General features: G+C 40.2%; 14 non-coding genes across 14 annotated transcripts; all 14 read right to left on the minus strand.

Moving 5' to 3' along the window:
• Positions 1 to 356: 356 nt before the first annotated feature.
• On the minus strand, positions 357 to 438 carry TRNAL-AAG (transfer RNA leucine (anticodon AAG)). Its single transcript has one exon. It is a non-coding gene; the product is annotated as a tRNA-Leu (tRNA).
• Positions 439 to 1,513: 1,075 nt separating this feature from the next.
• Positions 1,514 to 1,595, minus strand: TRNAL-UAG (transfer RNA leucine (anticodon UAG)). The gene has a single exon. It is a non-coding gene; the product is annotated as a tRNA-Leu (tRNA).
• An 884-nt stretch (positions 1,596 to 2,479) lies between these two features.
• Positions 2,480 to 2,561, minus strand: TRNAL-AAG (transfer RNA leucine (anticodon AAG)). The gene has a single exon. It is a non-coding gene; the product is annotated as a tRNA-Leu (tRNA).
• A 574-nt stretch (positions 2,562 to 3,135) lies between these two features.
• TRNAL-UAG (transfer RNA leucine (anticodon UAG)) lies at positions 3,136 to 3,217 on the minus strand. The gene has a single exon. It is a non-coding gene; the product is annotated as a tRNA-Leu (tRNA).
• A 2,502-nt stretch (positions 3,218 to 5,719) lies between these two features.
• TRNAL-AAG (transfer RNA leucine (anticodon AAG)) lies at positions 5,720 to 5,801 on the minus strand. The gene has a single exon. It is a non-coding gene; the product is annotated as a tRNA-Leu (tRNA).
• Positions 5,802 to 6,269: 468 nt separating this feature from the next.
• TRNAL-UAG (transfer RNA leucine (anticodon UAG)) lies at positions 6,270 to 6,351 on the minus strand. Its single transcript has one exon. It is a non-coding gene; the product is annotated as a tRNA-Leu (tRNA).
• An 882-nt stretch (positions 6,352 to 7,233) lies between these two features.
• On the minus strand, positions 7,234 to 7,315 carry TRNAL-AAG (transfer RNA leucine (anticodon AAG)). The gene has a single exon. It is a non-coding gene; the product is annotated as a tRNA-Leu (tRNA).
• A 468-nt stretch (positions 7,316 to 7,783) lies between these two features.
• TRNAL-UAG (transfer RNA leucine (anticodon UAG)) lies at positions 7,784 to 7,865 on the minus strand. Its single transcript has one exon. It is a non-coding gene; the product is annotated as a tRNA-Leu (tRNA).
• An 882-nt stretch (positions 7,866 to 8,747) lies between these two features.
• TRNAL-AAG (transfer RNA leucine (anticodon AAG)) lies at positions 8,748 to 8,829 on the minus strand. The gene has a single exon. It is a non-coding gene; the product is annotated as a tRNA-Leu (tRNA).
• Positions 8,830 to 11,025: 2,196 nt separating this feature from the next.
• Positions 11,026 to 11,107, minus strand: TRNAL-UAG (transfer RNA leucine (anticodon UAG)). The gene has a single exon. It is a non-coding gene; the product is annotated as a tRNA-Leu (tRNA).
• A 1,538-nt stretch (positions 11,108 to 12,645) lies between these two features.
• Positions 12,646 to 12,727, minus strand: TRNAL-UAG (transfer RNA leucine (anticodon UAG)). Its single transcript has one exon. It is a non-coding gene; the product is annotated as a tRNA-Leu (tRNA).
• An 882-nt stretch (positions 12,728 to 13,609) lies between these two features.
• TRNAL-AAG (transfer RNA leucine (anticodon AAG)) lies at positions 13,610 to 13,691 on the minus strand. The gene has a single exon. It is a non-coding gene; the product is annotated as a tRNA-Leu (tRNA).
• Positions 13,692 to 14,265: 574 nt separating this feature from the next.
• TRNAL-UAG (transfer RNA leucine (anticodon UAG)) lies at positions 14,266 to 14,347 on the minus strand. The gene has a single exon. It is a non-coding gene; the product is annotated as a tRNA-Leu (tRNA).
• Positions 14,348 to 15,229: 882 nt separating this feature from the next.
• On the minus strand, positions 15,230 to 15,311 carry TRNAL-AAG (transfer RNA leucine (anticodon AAG)). The gene has a single exon. It is a non-coding gene; the product is annotated as a tRNA-Leu (tRNA).
• Positions 15,312 to 15,644: the final 333 nt, after the last annotated feature.

Genomic DNA, 15,644 nt, shown 5'->3' on the forward strand with positions numbered 1-15,644 from the left:
ACATGTATGTAACATGCATGCAACATGTATATCATATGTATGTAACATTTGTGTAATATGTGTGAACTATGTGTGTAATATGTAAGTAGCACGTGTGTCACATGTGTGTAACATGTATGTCATATGTGTGTAGTGTGTGTAGCATGTATGTAATATGTGCACAACATGCATATTATATGTATGTATCATGTATCAAACAAAACATGCAATGATTGCAGCTTTTCTAATGCTGCTAAAGCAGAGAGGTAAGTGTTTTTTGAGATTCCAGTGAGTTGGGAAAGGAACTGCAGTAAATTGCAGGAGCAAGATCAGAGAAGCTTGAGCCCTAGAGGGTAGGGATTTTGTTAAAAGGAGTTTGGCAGCAGTGGGATTCGAACCCACGCCCCCAAAGAGACTGGAGCCTTAATCCAGCGCCTTAGACCGCTCGGCCATGCTACCCATAAAAATGAACACGTTATCGACTAAAATGTATATGTATAGGACTAAAAAGAGGCATGACAGTCTACATTCCATGCTCTGCATTCATTGTGTGTATGTGACATGTATGTAACATTTATGTCATGTGTGTCATATGTATGTAACGTGTGTAACATGTATTTCATAAGTGTATGACATGTATGTAACATGCATTCAACATGTATGTCATATGTATGTATAATCTGTGTAATATGTGTGTAACACGTATGTAATATGTGTGATATGTATGCCATATGTGTATTGTGTGTCATATGTGTAACATGTATGTAACATGTGTGTACCATGCATGTCATATGCATGCCATATGTGTGTAACATGTATGTAAGATATGTGCAACATGCATGTCATATGTGTGTCATATTAATGTAACATGTGTGTGACATGCATGGCATATGTGTGTAGCATGTATGTGATGTGTATGACATGTATGTTATATGTGTGTAATATGTGTAACATGCATGTGACATGTGTGAACACGTTATCGACTAAAATGGGGTGGGACATTCCATGCTCTGCATTCATTGCTTGAGCTGGAGGCCTCAGAACTCTAAACTACAAGTATTCACCACTTTATCCATTATAAAAGGTAGTTGAAGTTTCACGGAGATGGCCAAGATGCCACCTTATGTGTTTCAGTCCTCTTTCTGAGGCAGCAGGTGGTGGTCACTTTACACTTGAGAGTGGACTTTGGGTGCAGCATTCTGTGGCAAGTTCACTTGGCACTCTGCTGAAAAGTGTGCCAGCTTTTCATTAGTACTGCTTGTTTTTTGGTGTCCACACTTAAAGTGTTAATGTGGAATCTAGCTTACAGGAGAGGTAATCACGTTCAGTTGGACTTGTTTTGTAACGTTGACAAGATTTCACTAGTCATCTCATCAGAAGTGTGCCCTTTTGGAAGACTTCTCAACCAAAGCATGCAATTTCCTAATGCTGCTGTTCTGAGATTCCAGTGTGTTGAGCAAGGAATGCCAGCAAAGTGCAGCAGAAACTTCAGAGACGCTTGAGCAATCAAGGATAGGCATTTGTTAAAAGAGCTTGGCAGCAGTGGGATTTGAACCCACGCCTCCAAAGAGACTGGAGCCTAAATCCAGCGCCTTAGACCGCTCGGCCATGCTACCTGTGAAAGTGCTCTTGCTAAGGACTAAAAAGAGGCATGACAGTCTACATTCCATGCTCTGCATTCATTGTTTGTATGTGACATGTGCGTAACATGTATGTCATGTGTGTCATATGTATGTAACGTGTGTAACATCTATTTCATAAGTGTATGACATGTATGTAACATGCATTCAACATGTATGTCATATGTATGTATAATCTGTGTAATATGTGTGTAACACGTATGTAATATGTGTGATATGTATGCCATATGTGTATTGTGTGTCATATGTGTCTATCATGTATGTAACATGTGTGTACCATGCATGTCATATGCATGCCATATGTGTGTAACATGTATGTAAGATATGTGCAACATGCATGTCATATGTGTGTCATATTAATGTAACATGTGTGTGACATGCATGGCATATGTGTGTAGCATGTATGTGATGTGTATGACATGTATGTTATATGTGTGTAATATGTGTAACATGCATGTGACATGTGTGTAAAATTGTGTCTAAATGGTGTGTAACATGAGTGTGACATGTATGTAACATGCATGCAACATGTATATCATATGTATGTAACATTTGTGTAATATGTGTGAACTATGTGTGTAATATGTAAGTAGCACGTGTGTCACATGTGTGTAACATGTATGTCATATGTGTGTAGTGTGTGTAGCATGTATGTAATATGTGCACAACATGCATATTATATGTATGTATCATGTATCAAACAAAACATGCAATGATTGCAGCTTTTCTAATGCTGCTAAAGCAGAGAGGTAAGTGTTTTTTGAGATTCCAGTGAGTTGGGAAAGGAACTGCAGTAAATTGCAGGAGCAAGATCAGAGAAGCTTGAGCCCTAGAGGGTAGGGATTTTGTTAAAAGGAGTTTGGCAGCAGTGGGATTCGAACCCACGCCCCCAAAGAGACTGGAGCCTTAATCCAGCGCCTTAGACCGCTCGGCCATGCTACCCATAAAAATGAACACGTTATCGACTAAAATCAGGTGGGACATTCCATGCTCTGCATTCATTGCTTGAGCTGGAGGCCTCAGAACTCTAAACTACAAGTATTCACCACTTTATCCATTATAAAAGGTAGTTGAAGTTTCACGGAGATGGCCAAGATGCCACCTTATGTGTTTCAGTCCTCTTTCTGAGGCAGCAGGTGGTGGTCACTTTACACTTGAGAGTGGACTTTGGGTGCAGCATTCTGTGGCAAGTTCACTTGGCACTCTGCTGAAAAGTGTGCCAGCTTTTCATTAGTACTGCTTGTTTTTTGGTGTCCACACTTAAAGTGTTAATGTGGAATCTAGCTTACAGGAGAGGTAATCACGTTCAGTTGGACTTGTTTTGTAACGTTGACAAGATTTCACTAGTCATCTCATCAAAAGTGTGCCCTTTTGGAAGACTTCTCAACCAAAGCATGCAATTTCCTAATGCTGCTGTTCTGAGATTCCAGTGTGTTGAGCAAGGAATGCCAGCAAAGTGCAGCAGAAACTTCAGAGACGCTTGAGCAATCAAGGATAGGCATTTGTTAAAAGAACTTGGCAGCAGTGGGATTTGAACCCACGCCTCCAAAGAGACTGGAGCCTAAATCCAGCGCCTTAGACCGCTCGGCCATGCTACTTGTGAGAGTGCTCTTGCTAAGGACTAAAAAGAGGCATGACAGTCTACATTCCATGCTCTGCATTCATTGTGTGTATGTGACATGTATGTAACATTTATGTCATGTGTGTCATATGTATGTAACGTGTGTAACATGTATTTCATAAGTGTATGACATGTATGTAACATGCATTCAACATGTATGTCATATGTATGTATAATCTGTGTAATATGTGTGTAACACGTATGTAATATGTGTGATATGTATGCCATATGTGTATTGTGTGTCATATGTGTAACATGTATGTAACATGTGTGTACCATGCATGTCATATGCATGCCATATGTGTGTAACATGTATGTAAGATATGTGCAACATGCATGTCATATGTGTGTCATATTAATGTAACATGTGTGTGACATGCATGGCATATGTGTGTAGCATGTATGTGATGTGTATGACATGTATGTTATATGTGTGTAATATGTGTAACATGCATGTGACATGTGTGTAAAATTGTGTCTAAATGGTGTGTAACATGAGTGTGACATGTATGTAACATGCATGCAACATGTATATCATATGTATGTAACATTTGTGTAATATGTGTGAACTATGTGTGTAATATGTAAGTAGCACGTGTGTCACATGTGTGTAACATGTATGTCATATGTGTGTAGTGTGTGTAGCATGTATGTAATATGTGCACAACATGCATATTATATGTATGTATCATGTATCAAACAAAACATGCAATGATTGCAGCTTTTCTAATGCTGCTAAAGCAGAGAGGTAAGTGTTTTTTGAGATTCCAGTGAGTTGGGAAAGGAACTGCAGTAAATTGCAGGAGCAAGATCAGAGAAGCTTGAGCCCTAGAGGGTAGGGATTTTTTTAAAAGGAATTTGGCAGCAGTGGTATTCGAACCCACGCCCCCAAAGAGACTGGAGCCTTAATCCAGCGCCTTAGACCGCTCGGCCATGCTACCCATAAAAATGAACACGTTATCGACTAAAATGGGGTGGGACATTCCATGCTCTGCATTCATTGCTTGAGCTGGAGGCCTCAGAACTCTAAACTACAAGTATTCACCACTTTATCCATTATAAAAGGTAGTTGAAGTTTCACGGAGATGGCCAAGATGCCACCTTATGTGTTTCAGTCCTCTTTCTGAGGCAGCAGGTGGTGGTCACTTTACACTTGAGAGTGGACTTTGGGTGCAGCATTCTGTGGCAAGTTCACTTGGCACTCTGCTGAAAAGTGTGCCAGCTTTTCATTAGTACTGCTTGTTTTTTGGTGTCCACACTTAAAGTGTTAATGTGGAATCTAGCTTACAGGAGAGGTAATCACGTTCAGTTGGACTTGTTTTGTAACGTTGACAAGATTTCACTAGTCATCTCATCAGAAGTGTGCCCTTTTGGAAGACTTCTCAACCAAAGCATGCAATTTCCTAATGCTGCTGTTCTGAGATTCCAGTGTGTTGAGCAAGGAATGCCAGCAAAGTGCAGCAGAAACTTCAGAGACGCTTGAGCAATCAAGGATAGGCATTTGTTAAAAGAACTTGGCAGCAGTGGGATTTGAACCCACGCCTCCAAAGAGACTGGAGCCTAAATCCAGCACCTTAGACCGCTCGGCCATGGTACCTGTTAAAGTGCTCCTGCTAAGGACTAAAAAGAGGCATGACAGTCTACATTCCATGCTCTGCATTCATTGTTTGTATGTGACATGTACGTAACATGTATGTCATGTGTGTCATATGTATGTAACGTGTGTAACATGTATTTCATAAGTGTATGACATGTATGTAACATGCATTCAACATGTATGTCATATGTATGTATAATCTGTGTAATATGTGTGTAACACGTATGTAATATGTGTGATATGTATGCCATATGTGTATTGTGTGTCATATGTGTAACATGTATGTAACATGTGTGTACCATGCATGTCATATGCATGCCATATGTGTGTAACATGTATGTAAGATATGTGCAACATGCATGTCATATGTGTGTCATATTAATGTAACATGTGTGTGACATGCATGGCATATGTGTGTAGCTTGTATGTGATGTGTATGACATGTATGTTATATGTGTGTAATATGTGTAACATGCATGTGACATGTGTGTAAAATTGTGTCTAAATGGTGTGTAACATGAGTGTGACATGTATGTAACATGCATGCAACATGTATATCATATGTATGTAACATTTGTGTAATATGTGTGAACTATGTGTGTAATATGTAAGTAGCACGTGTGTCACATGTGTGTAACATGTATGTCATATGTGTGTAGTGTGTGTAGCATGTATGTAATATGTGCACAACATGCATATTATATGTATGTATCATGTATCAAACAAAACATGCAATGATTGCAGCTTTTCTAATGCTGCTAAAGCAGAGAGGTAAGTGTTTTTTGAGATTCCCGTGAGTTGGGAAAGGAACTGCAGTAAATTGCAGGAGCAAGATCAGAGAAGCTTGAGCCCTAGAGGGTAGGGATTTTGTTAAAAGGAGTTTGGCAGCAGTGGGATTCGAACCCACGCCCCCAAAGAGACTGGAGCCTTAATCCAGCGCCTTAGACCGCTCGGCCATGCTACCCATAAAAATGAACACGTTATCGACTAAAATCGGGTGGGACATTCCATGCTCTGCATTCATTGCTTGAGCTGGAGGCCTCAGAACTCTAAACTACAAGTATTCACCACTTTATCCATTATAAAAGGTAGTTGAAGTTTCACGGAGATGGCCAAGATGCCACCTTATGTGTTTCAGTCCTCTTTCTGAGGCAGCAGGTGGTGGTCACTTTACACTTGAGAGTGGACTTTGGGTGCAGCATTCTGTGGCAAGTTCACTTGGCACTCTGCTGAAAAGTGTGCCAGCTTTTCATTAGTACTGCTTGTTTTTTGGTGTCCACACTTAAAGTGTTAATGTGGAATCTAGCTTACAGGAGAGGTAATCACGTTCAGTTGGACTTGTTTTGTAACGTTGACAAGATTTCACTAGTCATCTCATCAGAAGTGTGCCCTTTTGGAAGACTTCTCAACCAAAGCATTTGTTAAAAGAACTTGGCAGCAGTGGGATTTGAACCCACGCCTCCAAAGAGACTGGAGCCTAAATCCAGCGTCTTAGACCGCTCGGCCATGCTACCTGTGAAAGTGCTCTTGCTAAGGACTAAAAAGAGGCATGACAGTCTACATTCCATGCTCTGCATTCATTGTGTGTATGTGACATGTACGTAACATGTATGTCATGTGTGTCATATGTATGTAACGTGTGTAACATGTATTTCATAAGTGTATGACATGTATGTAACATGCATTCAACATGTATGTCATATGTATGTATAATCTGTGTAATATGTGTGTAACACGTATGTAATATGTGTGATATGTATGCCATATGTGTATTGTGTGTCATATGTGTAACATGTATGTAACATGTGTGTACCATGCATGTCATATGCATGCCATATGTGTGTAACATGTATGTAAGATATGTGCAACATGCATGTCATATGTGTGTCATATTAATGTAACATGTGTGTGACATGCATGGCATATGTGTGTAGCATGTATGTGATGTGTATGACATGTATGTTATATGTGTGTAATATGTGTAACATGCATGTGACATGTGTGTAAAATTGTGTCTAAATGGTGTGTAACATGAGTGTGACATGTATGTAACATGCATGCAACATGTATATCATATGTATGTAACATTTGTGTAATATGTGTGAACTATGTGTGTAATATGTAAGTAGCACGTGTGTCACATGTGTGTAACATGTATGTCATATGTGTGTAGTGTGTGTAGCATGTATGTAATATGTGCACAACATGCATATTATATGTATGTATCATGTATCAAACAAAACATGCAATGATTGCAGCTTTTCTAATGCTGCTAAAGCAGAGAGGTAAGTGTTTTTTGAGATTCCCGTGAGTTGGGAAAGGAACTGCAGTAAATTGCAGGAGCAAGATCAGAGAAGCTTGAGCCCTAGAGGGTAGGGATTTTGTTAAAAGGAGTTTGGCAGCAGTGGGATTCGAACCCACGCCCCCAAAGAGACTGGAGCCTTAATCCAGCGCCTTAGACCGCTCGGCCATGCTACCCATAAAAATGAACACGTTATCGACTAAAATCGGGTGGGACATTCCATGCTCTGCATTCATTGCTTGAGCTGGAGGCCTCAGAACTCTAAACTACAAGTATTCACCACTTTATCCATTATAAAAGGTAGTTGAAGTTTCACGGAGATGGCCAAGATGCCACCTTATGTGTTTCAGTCCTCTTTCTGAGGCAGCAGGTGGTGGTCACTTTACACTTGAGAGTGGACTTTGGGTGCAGCATTCTGTGGCAAGTTCACTTGGCACTCTGCTGAAAAGTGTGCCAGCTTTTCATTAGTACTGCTTGTTTTTTGGTGTCCACACTTAAAGTGTTAATGTGGAATCTAGCTTACAGGAGAGGTAATCACGTTCAGTTGGACTTGTTTTGTAACGTTGACAAGATTTCACTAGTCATCTCATCAGAAGTGTGCCCTTTTGGAAGACTTCTCAACCAAAGCATTTGTTAAAAGAACTTGGCAGCAGTGGGATTTGAACCCACGCCTCCAAAGAGACTGGAGCCTAAATCCAGCGTCTTAGACCGCTCGGCCATGCTACCTGTGAAAGTGCTCTTGCTAAGGACTAAAAAGAGGCATGACAGTCTACATTCCATGCTCTGCATTCATTGTGTGTATGTGACATGTACGTAACATGTATGTCATGTGTGTCATATGTATGTAACGTGTGTAACATGTATTTCATAAGTGTATGACATGTATGTAACATGCATTCAACATGTATGTCATATGTATGTATAATCTGTGTAATATGTGTGTAACACGTATGTAATATGTGTGATATGTATGCCATATGTGTATTGTGTGTCATATGTGTAACATGTATGTAACATGTGTGTACCATGCATGTCATATGCATGCCATATGTGTGTAACATGTATGTAAGATATGTGCAACATGCATGTCATATGTGTGTCATATTAATGTAACATGTGTGTGACATGCATGGCATATGTGTGTAGCATGTATGTGATGTGTATGACATGTATGTTATATGTGTGTAATATGTGTAACATGCATGTGACATGTGTGTAAAATTGTGTCTAAATGGTGTGTAACATGAGTGTGACATGTATGTAACATGCATGCAACATGTATATCATATGTATGTATTATTTGTGTAATATGTGTGAACTATGTGTGTAATATGTAAGTAGCACGTGTGTCACATGTGTGTAACATGTATGTCATATGTGTGTAGTGTGTGTAGCATGTATGTAATATGTGCACAACATGCATATTATATGTATGTATCATGTATCAAACAAAACATGCAATGATTGCAGCTTTTCTAATGCTGCTAAAGCAGAGATGTAAGTGTTTTTTGAGATTCCAGTGAGTTGGGAAAGGAACTGCAGTAAATTGCAGGAGCAAGATCAGAGAAGCTTGAGCCCTAGAGGGTAGGGATTTTGTTAAAAGGAGTTTGGCAGCAGTGGGATTCGAACCCACGCCCCCAAAGAGACTGGAGCCTTAATCCAGCGCCTTAGACCGCTCGGCCATGCTACCCATAAAAATGAACACGTTATCGACTAAAATCGGGTGGGACATTCCATGCTCTGCATTCATTGCTTGAGCTGGAGGCCTCAGAACTCTAAACTACAAGTATTCACCACTTTATCCATTATAAAAGGTAGTTGAAGTTTCACGGAGATGGCCAAGATGCCACCTTATGTGTTTCAGTCCTCTTTCTGAGGCAGCAGGTGGTGGTCACTTTACACTTGAGAGTGGACTTTGGGTGCAGCATTCTGTGGCAAGTTCACTTGGCACTCTGCTGAAAAGTGTGCCAGCTTTTCATTAGTACTGCTTGTTTTTTGGTGTCCACACTTAAAGTGTTAATGTGGAATCTAGCTTACAGGAGATGTAATCACGTTCAGTTGGACTTGTTTTGTAACGTTGACAAGATTTCACTAGTCATCTCATCAGAAGTGTGCCCTTTTGGAAGACTTCTCAACCAAAGCATGCAATTTCCTAATGCTGCTGTTCTGAGATTCCAGTGTTTTGAGCAAGGAATGCCAGCAAAGTGCAGCAGAAACTTCAGAGACGCTTGAGCAATCAAGGATAGGCATTTGTTAAAAGAGCTTGGCAGCAGTGGGATTTGAACCCACGCCTCCAAAGAGACTGGAGCCTAAATCCAGCACCTTAGAGCGCTCGGCCATGCTACCTGTGAAAGTGCTCTTGCTAAGGACTAAAAAGAGGCATGACAGTCTACATTCCATGCTCTGCATTCATTGTTTGTATGTGACATGTACGTAACATGTATGTCATGTGTGTCATATGTATGTAACCTGTGTAACATCTATTTCATAAGTGTATGACATGTATGTAACATGCATTCAACATGTATGTCATATGTATGTATAATCTGTGTAATATGTGTGTAACACGTATGTAATATGTGTGATATGTATGCCATATGTGTATTGTGTGTCATATGTGTCTATCATGTATGTAACATGTGTGTACCATGCATGTCATATGCATGCCATATGTGTGTAACATGTATGTAAGATATGTGCAACATGCATGTCATATGTGTGTCATATTAATGTAACATGTGTGTGACATGCATGGCATATGTGTGTAGCATGTATGTGATGTGTATGACATGTATGTTATATGTGTGTAATATGTGTAACATGCATGTGACATGTGTGTAAAATTGTGTCTAAATGGTGTGTAACATGAGTGTGACATGTATGTAACATGCATGCAACATGTATATCATATGTATGTAACATTTGTGTAATATGTGTGAACTATGTGTGTAATATGTAAGTAGCACGTGTGTCACATGTGTGTAACATGTATGTCATATGTGTGTAGTGTGTGTAGCATGTATGTAATATGTGCACAACATGCATATTATATGTATGTATCATGTATCAAACAAAACATGCAATGATTGCAGCTTTTCTAATGCTGCTAAAGCAGAGAGGTAAGTGTTTTTTGAGATTCCAGTGAGTTGGGAAAGGAACTGCAGTAAATTGCAGGAGCAAGATCAGAGAAGCTTGAGCCCTAGAGGGTAGGGATTTTGTTAAAAGAAGTTTGGCAGCAGTGGGATTCGAACCCATGCCCCCAAATAGACTGGAGCCTTAATCCAGCGCCTCAGACCGCTCGGCCATGCTACCCATAAAAATGAACACGTTATCGACTAAAATGGGGTGGGTCATTCCATGCTCTGCATTCATTGCTTGAGCTGGAGGCCTCAGAACTCTAAACTACAAGTATTCACCACTTTATCCATTATAAAAGGTAGTTGAAGTTTCACGGAGATGGCCAAGATGCCACCTTATGTGTTTCAGTCCTCTTTCTGAGGCAGCAGGTGGTGGTCACTTTACACTTGAGAGTGGACTTTGGGTGCAGCATTCTGTGGCAAGTTCACTTGGCACTCTTCTGAAAAGTGTGCCAGCTTTTCATTAGTACTGCTTGTTTTTTGGTGTCCACACTTAAAGTGTTAATGTGGAATCTAGCTTACAGGAGAGGTAATCACGTTCAGTTGGACTTGTTTTGTAACGTTGACAAGATTTCACTAGTCATCTCATCAGAAGTGTGCCCTTTTGGAAGACTTCTCAACCAAAGCATGCAATTTCCTAATGCTGCTGTTCTGAGATTCCAGTGTGTTGAGCAAGGAATGCCAGCAAAGTGCAGCAGAAACTTCAGAGACGCTTGAGCAATCAAGGATAGGCATTTGTTAAAAGAGCTTGGCAGCAGTGGGATTTGAACCCACGCCTCCAAAGAGACTGGAGCCTAAATCCAGCGCCTTAGACCGCTCGGCCATGCTACCTGTGAAAGTGCTCTTGCTAAGGACTAAAAAGAGGCATGACAGTCTACATTCCATGCTCTGCATTCATTGTTTGTATGTGACATGTACGTAACATGTATGTCATGTGTGTCATATGTATGTAACCTGTGTAACATCTATTTCATAAGTGTATGACATGTATGTAACATGCATTCAACATGTATGTCATATGTATGTATAATCTGTGTAATATGTGTGTAACACGTATGTAATATGTGTGATATGTATGCCATATGTGTATTGTGTGTCATATGTGTAACATGTATGTAACATGTGTGTACCATGCATGTCATATGCATGCCATATGTGTGTAACATGTATGTAAGATATGTGCAACATGCATGTCATATGTGTGTCATATTAATGTAACATGTGTGTGACATGCATGGCATATGTGTGTAGCATGTATGTGATGTGTATGACATGTATGTTATATGTGTGTAATATGTGTAACATGCATGTGACATGTGTGTAAAATTGTGTCTAAATGGTGTGTAACATGAGTGTGACATGTATGTAACATGCATGCAACATGTATATCATATGTATGTAACATTTGTGTAATATGTGTGAACTATGTGTGTAATATGTAAGTAGCACGTGTGTCACATGTGTGTAACATGTATGTCATATGTGTGTAGTGTGTGTAGCATGTATGTAATATGTGCACAACATGCATATTATATGTATGTATCATGTATCAAACAAAACATGCAATGATTGCAGCTTTTCTAATGCTGCTAAAGCAGAGAGGTAAGTGTTTTTTGAGATTCCAGTGAGTTGGGAAAGGAACTGCAGTAAATTGCAGGAGCAAGATCAGAGAAGCTTGAGCCCTAGAGGGTAGGGATTTTGTTAAAAGGAGTTTGGCAGCAGTGGGATTCAAACCCACGCCCCCAAAGAGACTGGAGCCTTAATCCAGCGCCTCAGACCGCTCGGCCATGCTACCCATAAAAATGAACACGTTATCGACTAAAATCGGGTGGGACATTCCATGCTCTGCATTCATTGCTTGAGCTGGAGGCCTCAGAACTCTAAACTACAAGTATTCACCACTTTATCCATTATAAAAGGTAGTTGAAGTTTCACGGAGATGGCCAAGATGCCACCTTATGTGTTTCAGTCCTCTTTCTGAGGCAGCAGGTGGTGGTCACTTTACACTTGAGAGTGGACTTTGGGTGCAGCATTCTGTGGCAAGTTCACTTGGCACTCTGCTGAAAAGTGTGCCAGCTTTTCATTAGTACTGCTTGTTTTTTGGTGTCCACACTTAAAGTGTTAATGTGGAATCTAGCTTACAGGAGAGGTAATCACGTTCAGTTGGACTTGTTTTGTAACGTTGACAAGATTTCACTAGTCATCTCATCAGAAGTGTGCCCTTTTGGAAGACTTCTCAACCAAAGCATGCAATTTCCTAATGCTGCTGTTCTGAGATTCCAGTGTGTTGAGCAAGGAATGCCAGCAAAGTGCAGCAGAAACTTCAGAGACGCTTGAGCAATCAAGGATAGGCATTTGTTAAAAGAGCTTGGCAGCAGTGGGATTTGAACCCACGCCTCCAAAGAGACTGGAGCCTAAATCCAGCGCCTTAGACCGCTCGGCCATGCTACCTGTGAAAGTGCCCTTGCTAAGGACTAAAAAGAGGCATGACAGTCCACATTCCATGCTCTGCATTCATTGTTTGTATGTGACATGTACGTAACATGTATGTCATGTGTGTCATATGTATGTAACGTGTGTAACATCTATTTCATAAGTGTATGACATGTATGTAACATGCATTCAACATGTATGTCATATGTATGTATAATCTGTGTAATATGTGTGTAACACGTATGTAATATGTGTGATATGTATGCCATATGTGTATTGTGTGTCATATGTGTAACATGTATGTAACATGTGTGTACCATGCATGTCATATGCATGCCATATATGTGTAACATGTATGTAAGATATGTGCAACATGCATGTCATATGTGTGTCATATTAATGTAACATGTGTGTGACATGCATGGCATATGTGTGTAGCATGTATGTGATGTGTATGACATGTATGTTATATGTGTGTAATATGTGTAACATGCATGTGACATGTGTGTAAAATTGTGTCTAAATGGTGTGTAACATGAGTGTGACATGTATGTAACATGCATGCAACATGTATATCATATGTATGTAACATTTGTGTAATATGTGTGAACTATGTGTGTAATATGTAAGTAGCACGTGTGTCACATGTGTGTAACATGTATGTCATATGTGTGTAGTGTGTGTAGCATGTATGTAATATGTGCACAACATGCATATTATATGTATGTATCATGTATCAAACAAAACATGCAATGATTGCAGCTTTTCTAATGCTGCTAAAGCAGAGAGGTAAGTGTTTTTTGAGATTCCAGTGAGTTGGGAAAGGAACTGCAGTAAATTGCAGGAGCAAGATCAGAGAAGCTTGAGCCCTAGAGGGTAGGGATTTTGTTAAAAGGAGTTTGGCAGCAGTGGGATTCGAACCCACGCCCCCAAAGAGACTGGAGCCTTAATCCAGCGCCTTAGACCGCTCGGCCATGCTACCCATAAAAATGAACACGTTATCGACTAAAATCGGGTGGGACATTCCATGCTCTGCATTCATTGCTTGAGCTGGAGGCCTCAGAACTCTAAACTACAAGTATTCACCACTTTATCCATTATAAAAGGTAGTTGAAGTTTCACGGAGATGGCCAAGATGCCACCTTATGTGTTTCAGTCCTCTTTCTGAGGCAGCAGGTGGTGGTCACTTTACACTTGAGAGTGGACTTTGGGTGCAGCATTCTGTGGCAAGTTCACTTGGCACTCTGCTGAAAAGTGTGCGAGCTTTTCATTAGTACTGCTTGTTTTTTGGTGTCCACACTTAAAGTGTTAATGTGGAATCTAGCTTACAGGAGAGGTAATCACGTTCAGTTGGACTTGTTTTGTAACGTTGACAAGATTTCACTAGTCATCTCATCAGAAGTGTGCCCTTTTGGAAGACTTCTCAACCAAAGCATGCAATTTCCTAATGCTGCTGTTCTGAGATTCCAGTGTGTTGAGCAAGGAATGCCAGCAAAGTGCAGCAGAAACTTCAGAGACGCTTGAGCAATCAAGGATAGGCATTTGTTAAAAGAGCTTGGCAGCAGTGGGATTTGAACCCACGCCTCCAAAGAGACTGGAGCCTAAATCCAGCGCCTTAGACCGCTCGGCCATGCTACCTGTGAAAGTGCTCTTGCTAAGGACTAAAAAGAGGCATGACAGTCTACATTCCATGCTCTGCATTCATTGTTTGTATGTGACATGTGCGTAACATGTATGTCATGTGTGTCATATGTATGTAACGTGTGTAACATCTATTTCATAAGTGTATGACATGTATGTAACATGCATTCAACATGTATGTCATATGTATGTATAATCTGTGTAATATGTGTGTAACACGTATGTAATATGTGTGATATGTATGCCATATGTGTATTGTGTGTCATATGTGTAACATGTATGTAACATGTGTGTACCATGCATGTCATATGCATGCCATATGTGTGTAACATGTATGTAAGATATGTGCAACATGCATGTCATATGTGTGTCATATTAATGTAACATGTGTGTGACATGCATGGCATATGTGTGTAGCATGTATGTGATGTGTATGACATGTATGTTATATGTGTGTAATATGTGTAACATGCATGTGACATGTGTGTAAAATTGTGTCTAAATGGTGTGTAACATGAGTGTGACATGTATGTAACATGCATGCAACATGTATATCATATGTATGTAACATTTGTGTAATATGTGTGAACTATGTGTGTAATATGTAAGTAGCACGTGTGTCACATGTGTGTAACATGTATGTCATATGTGTGTAGTGTGTGTAGCATGTATGTAATATGTGCACAACATGCATATTATATGTATGTATCATGTATCAAACAAAACATGCAATGATTGCAGCTTTTCTAATGCTGCTAAAGCAGAGAGGTAAGTGTTTTTTGAGATTCCAGTGAGTTGGGAAAGGAACTGCAGTAAATTGCAGGAGCAAGATCAGAGAAGCTTGAGCCCTAGAGGGTAGGGATTTTGTTAAAAGGAGTTTGGCAGCAGTGGGATTCGAACCCACGCCCCCAAAGAGACTGGAGCCTTAATCCAGCGCCTTAGACCGCTCGGCCATGCTACCCATAAAAATGAACACGTTATCGACTAAAATCAGGTGGGACATTCCATGCTCTGCATTCATTGCTTGAGCTGGAGGCCTCAGAACTCTAAACTACAAGTATTCACCACTTTATCCATTATAAAAGGTAGTTGAAGTTTCACGGAGATGGCCAAGATGCCACCTTATGTGTTTCAGTCCTCTTTCTGAGGCAGCAGGTGGTGGTCACTTTACACTTGAGAGTGGACTTTGGGTGCAGCATTCTGTGGCAAGTTCACTTGGCACTCTGCTGAAAAGTGTGCCAGCTTTTCATTAGTACTGCTTGTTTTTTGGTGTCCACACTTAAAGTGTTAATGT

This window comes from Lithobates pipiens, unplaced genomic scaffold (assembly GCF_037356315.1).
Source record: "Lithobates pipiens isolate NorthernLeopardFrog02 unplaced genomic scaffold, aLitPip1_a1.2 Scaffold_28, whole genome shotgun sequence".
Classification (NCBI taxonomy): Eukaryota; Metazoa; Chordata; class Amphibia; order Anura; family Ranidae; genus Lithobates; species Lithobates pipiens.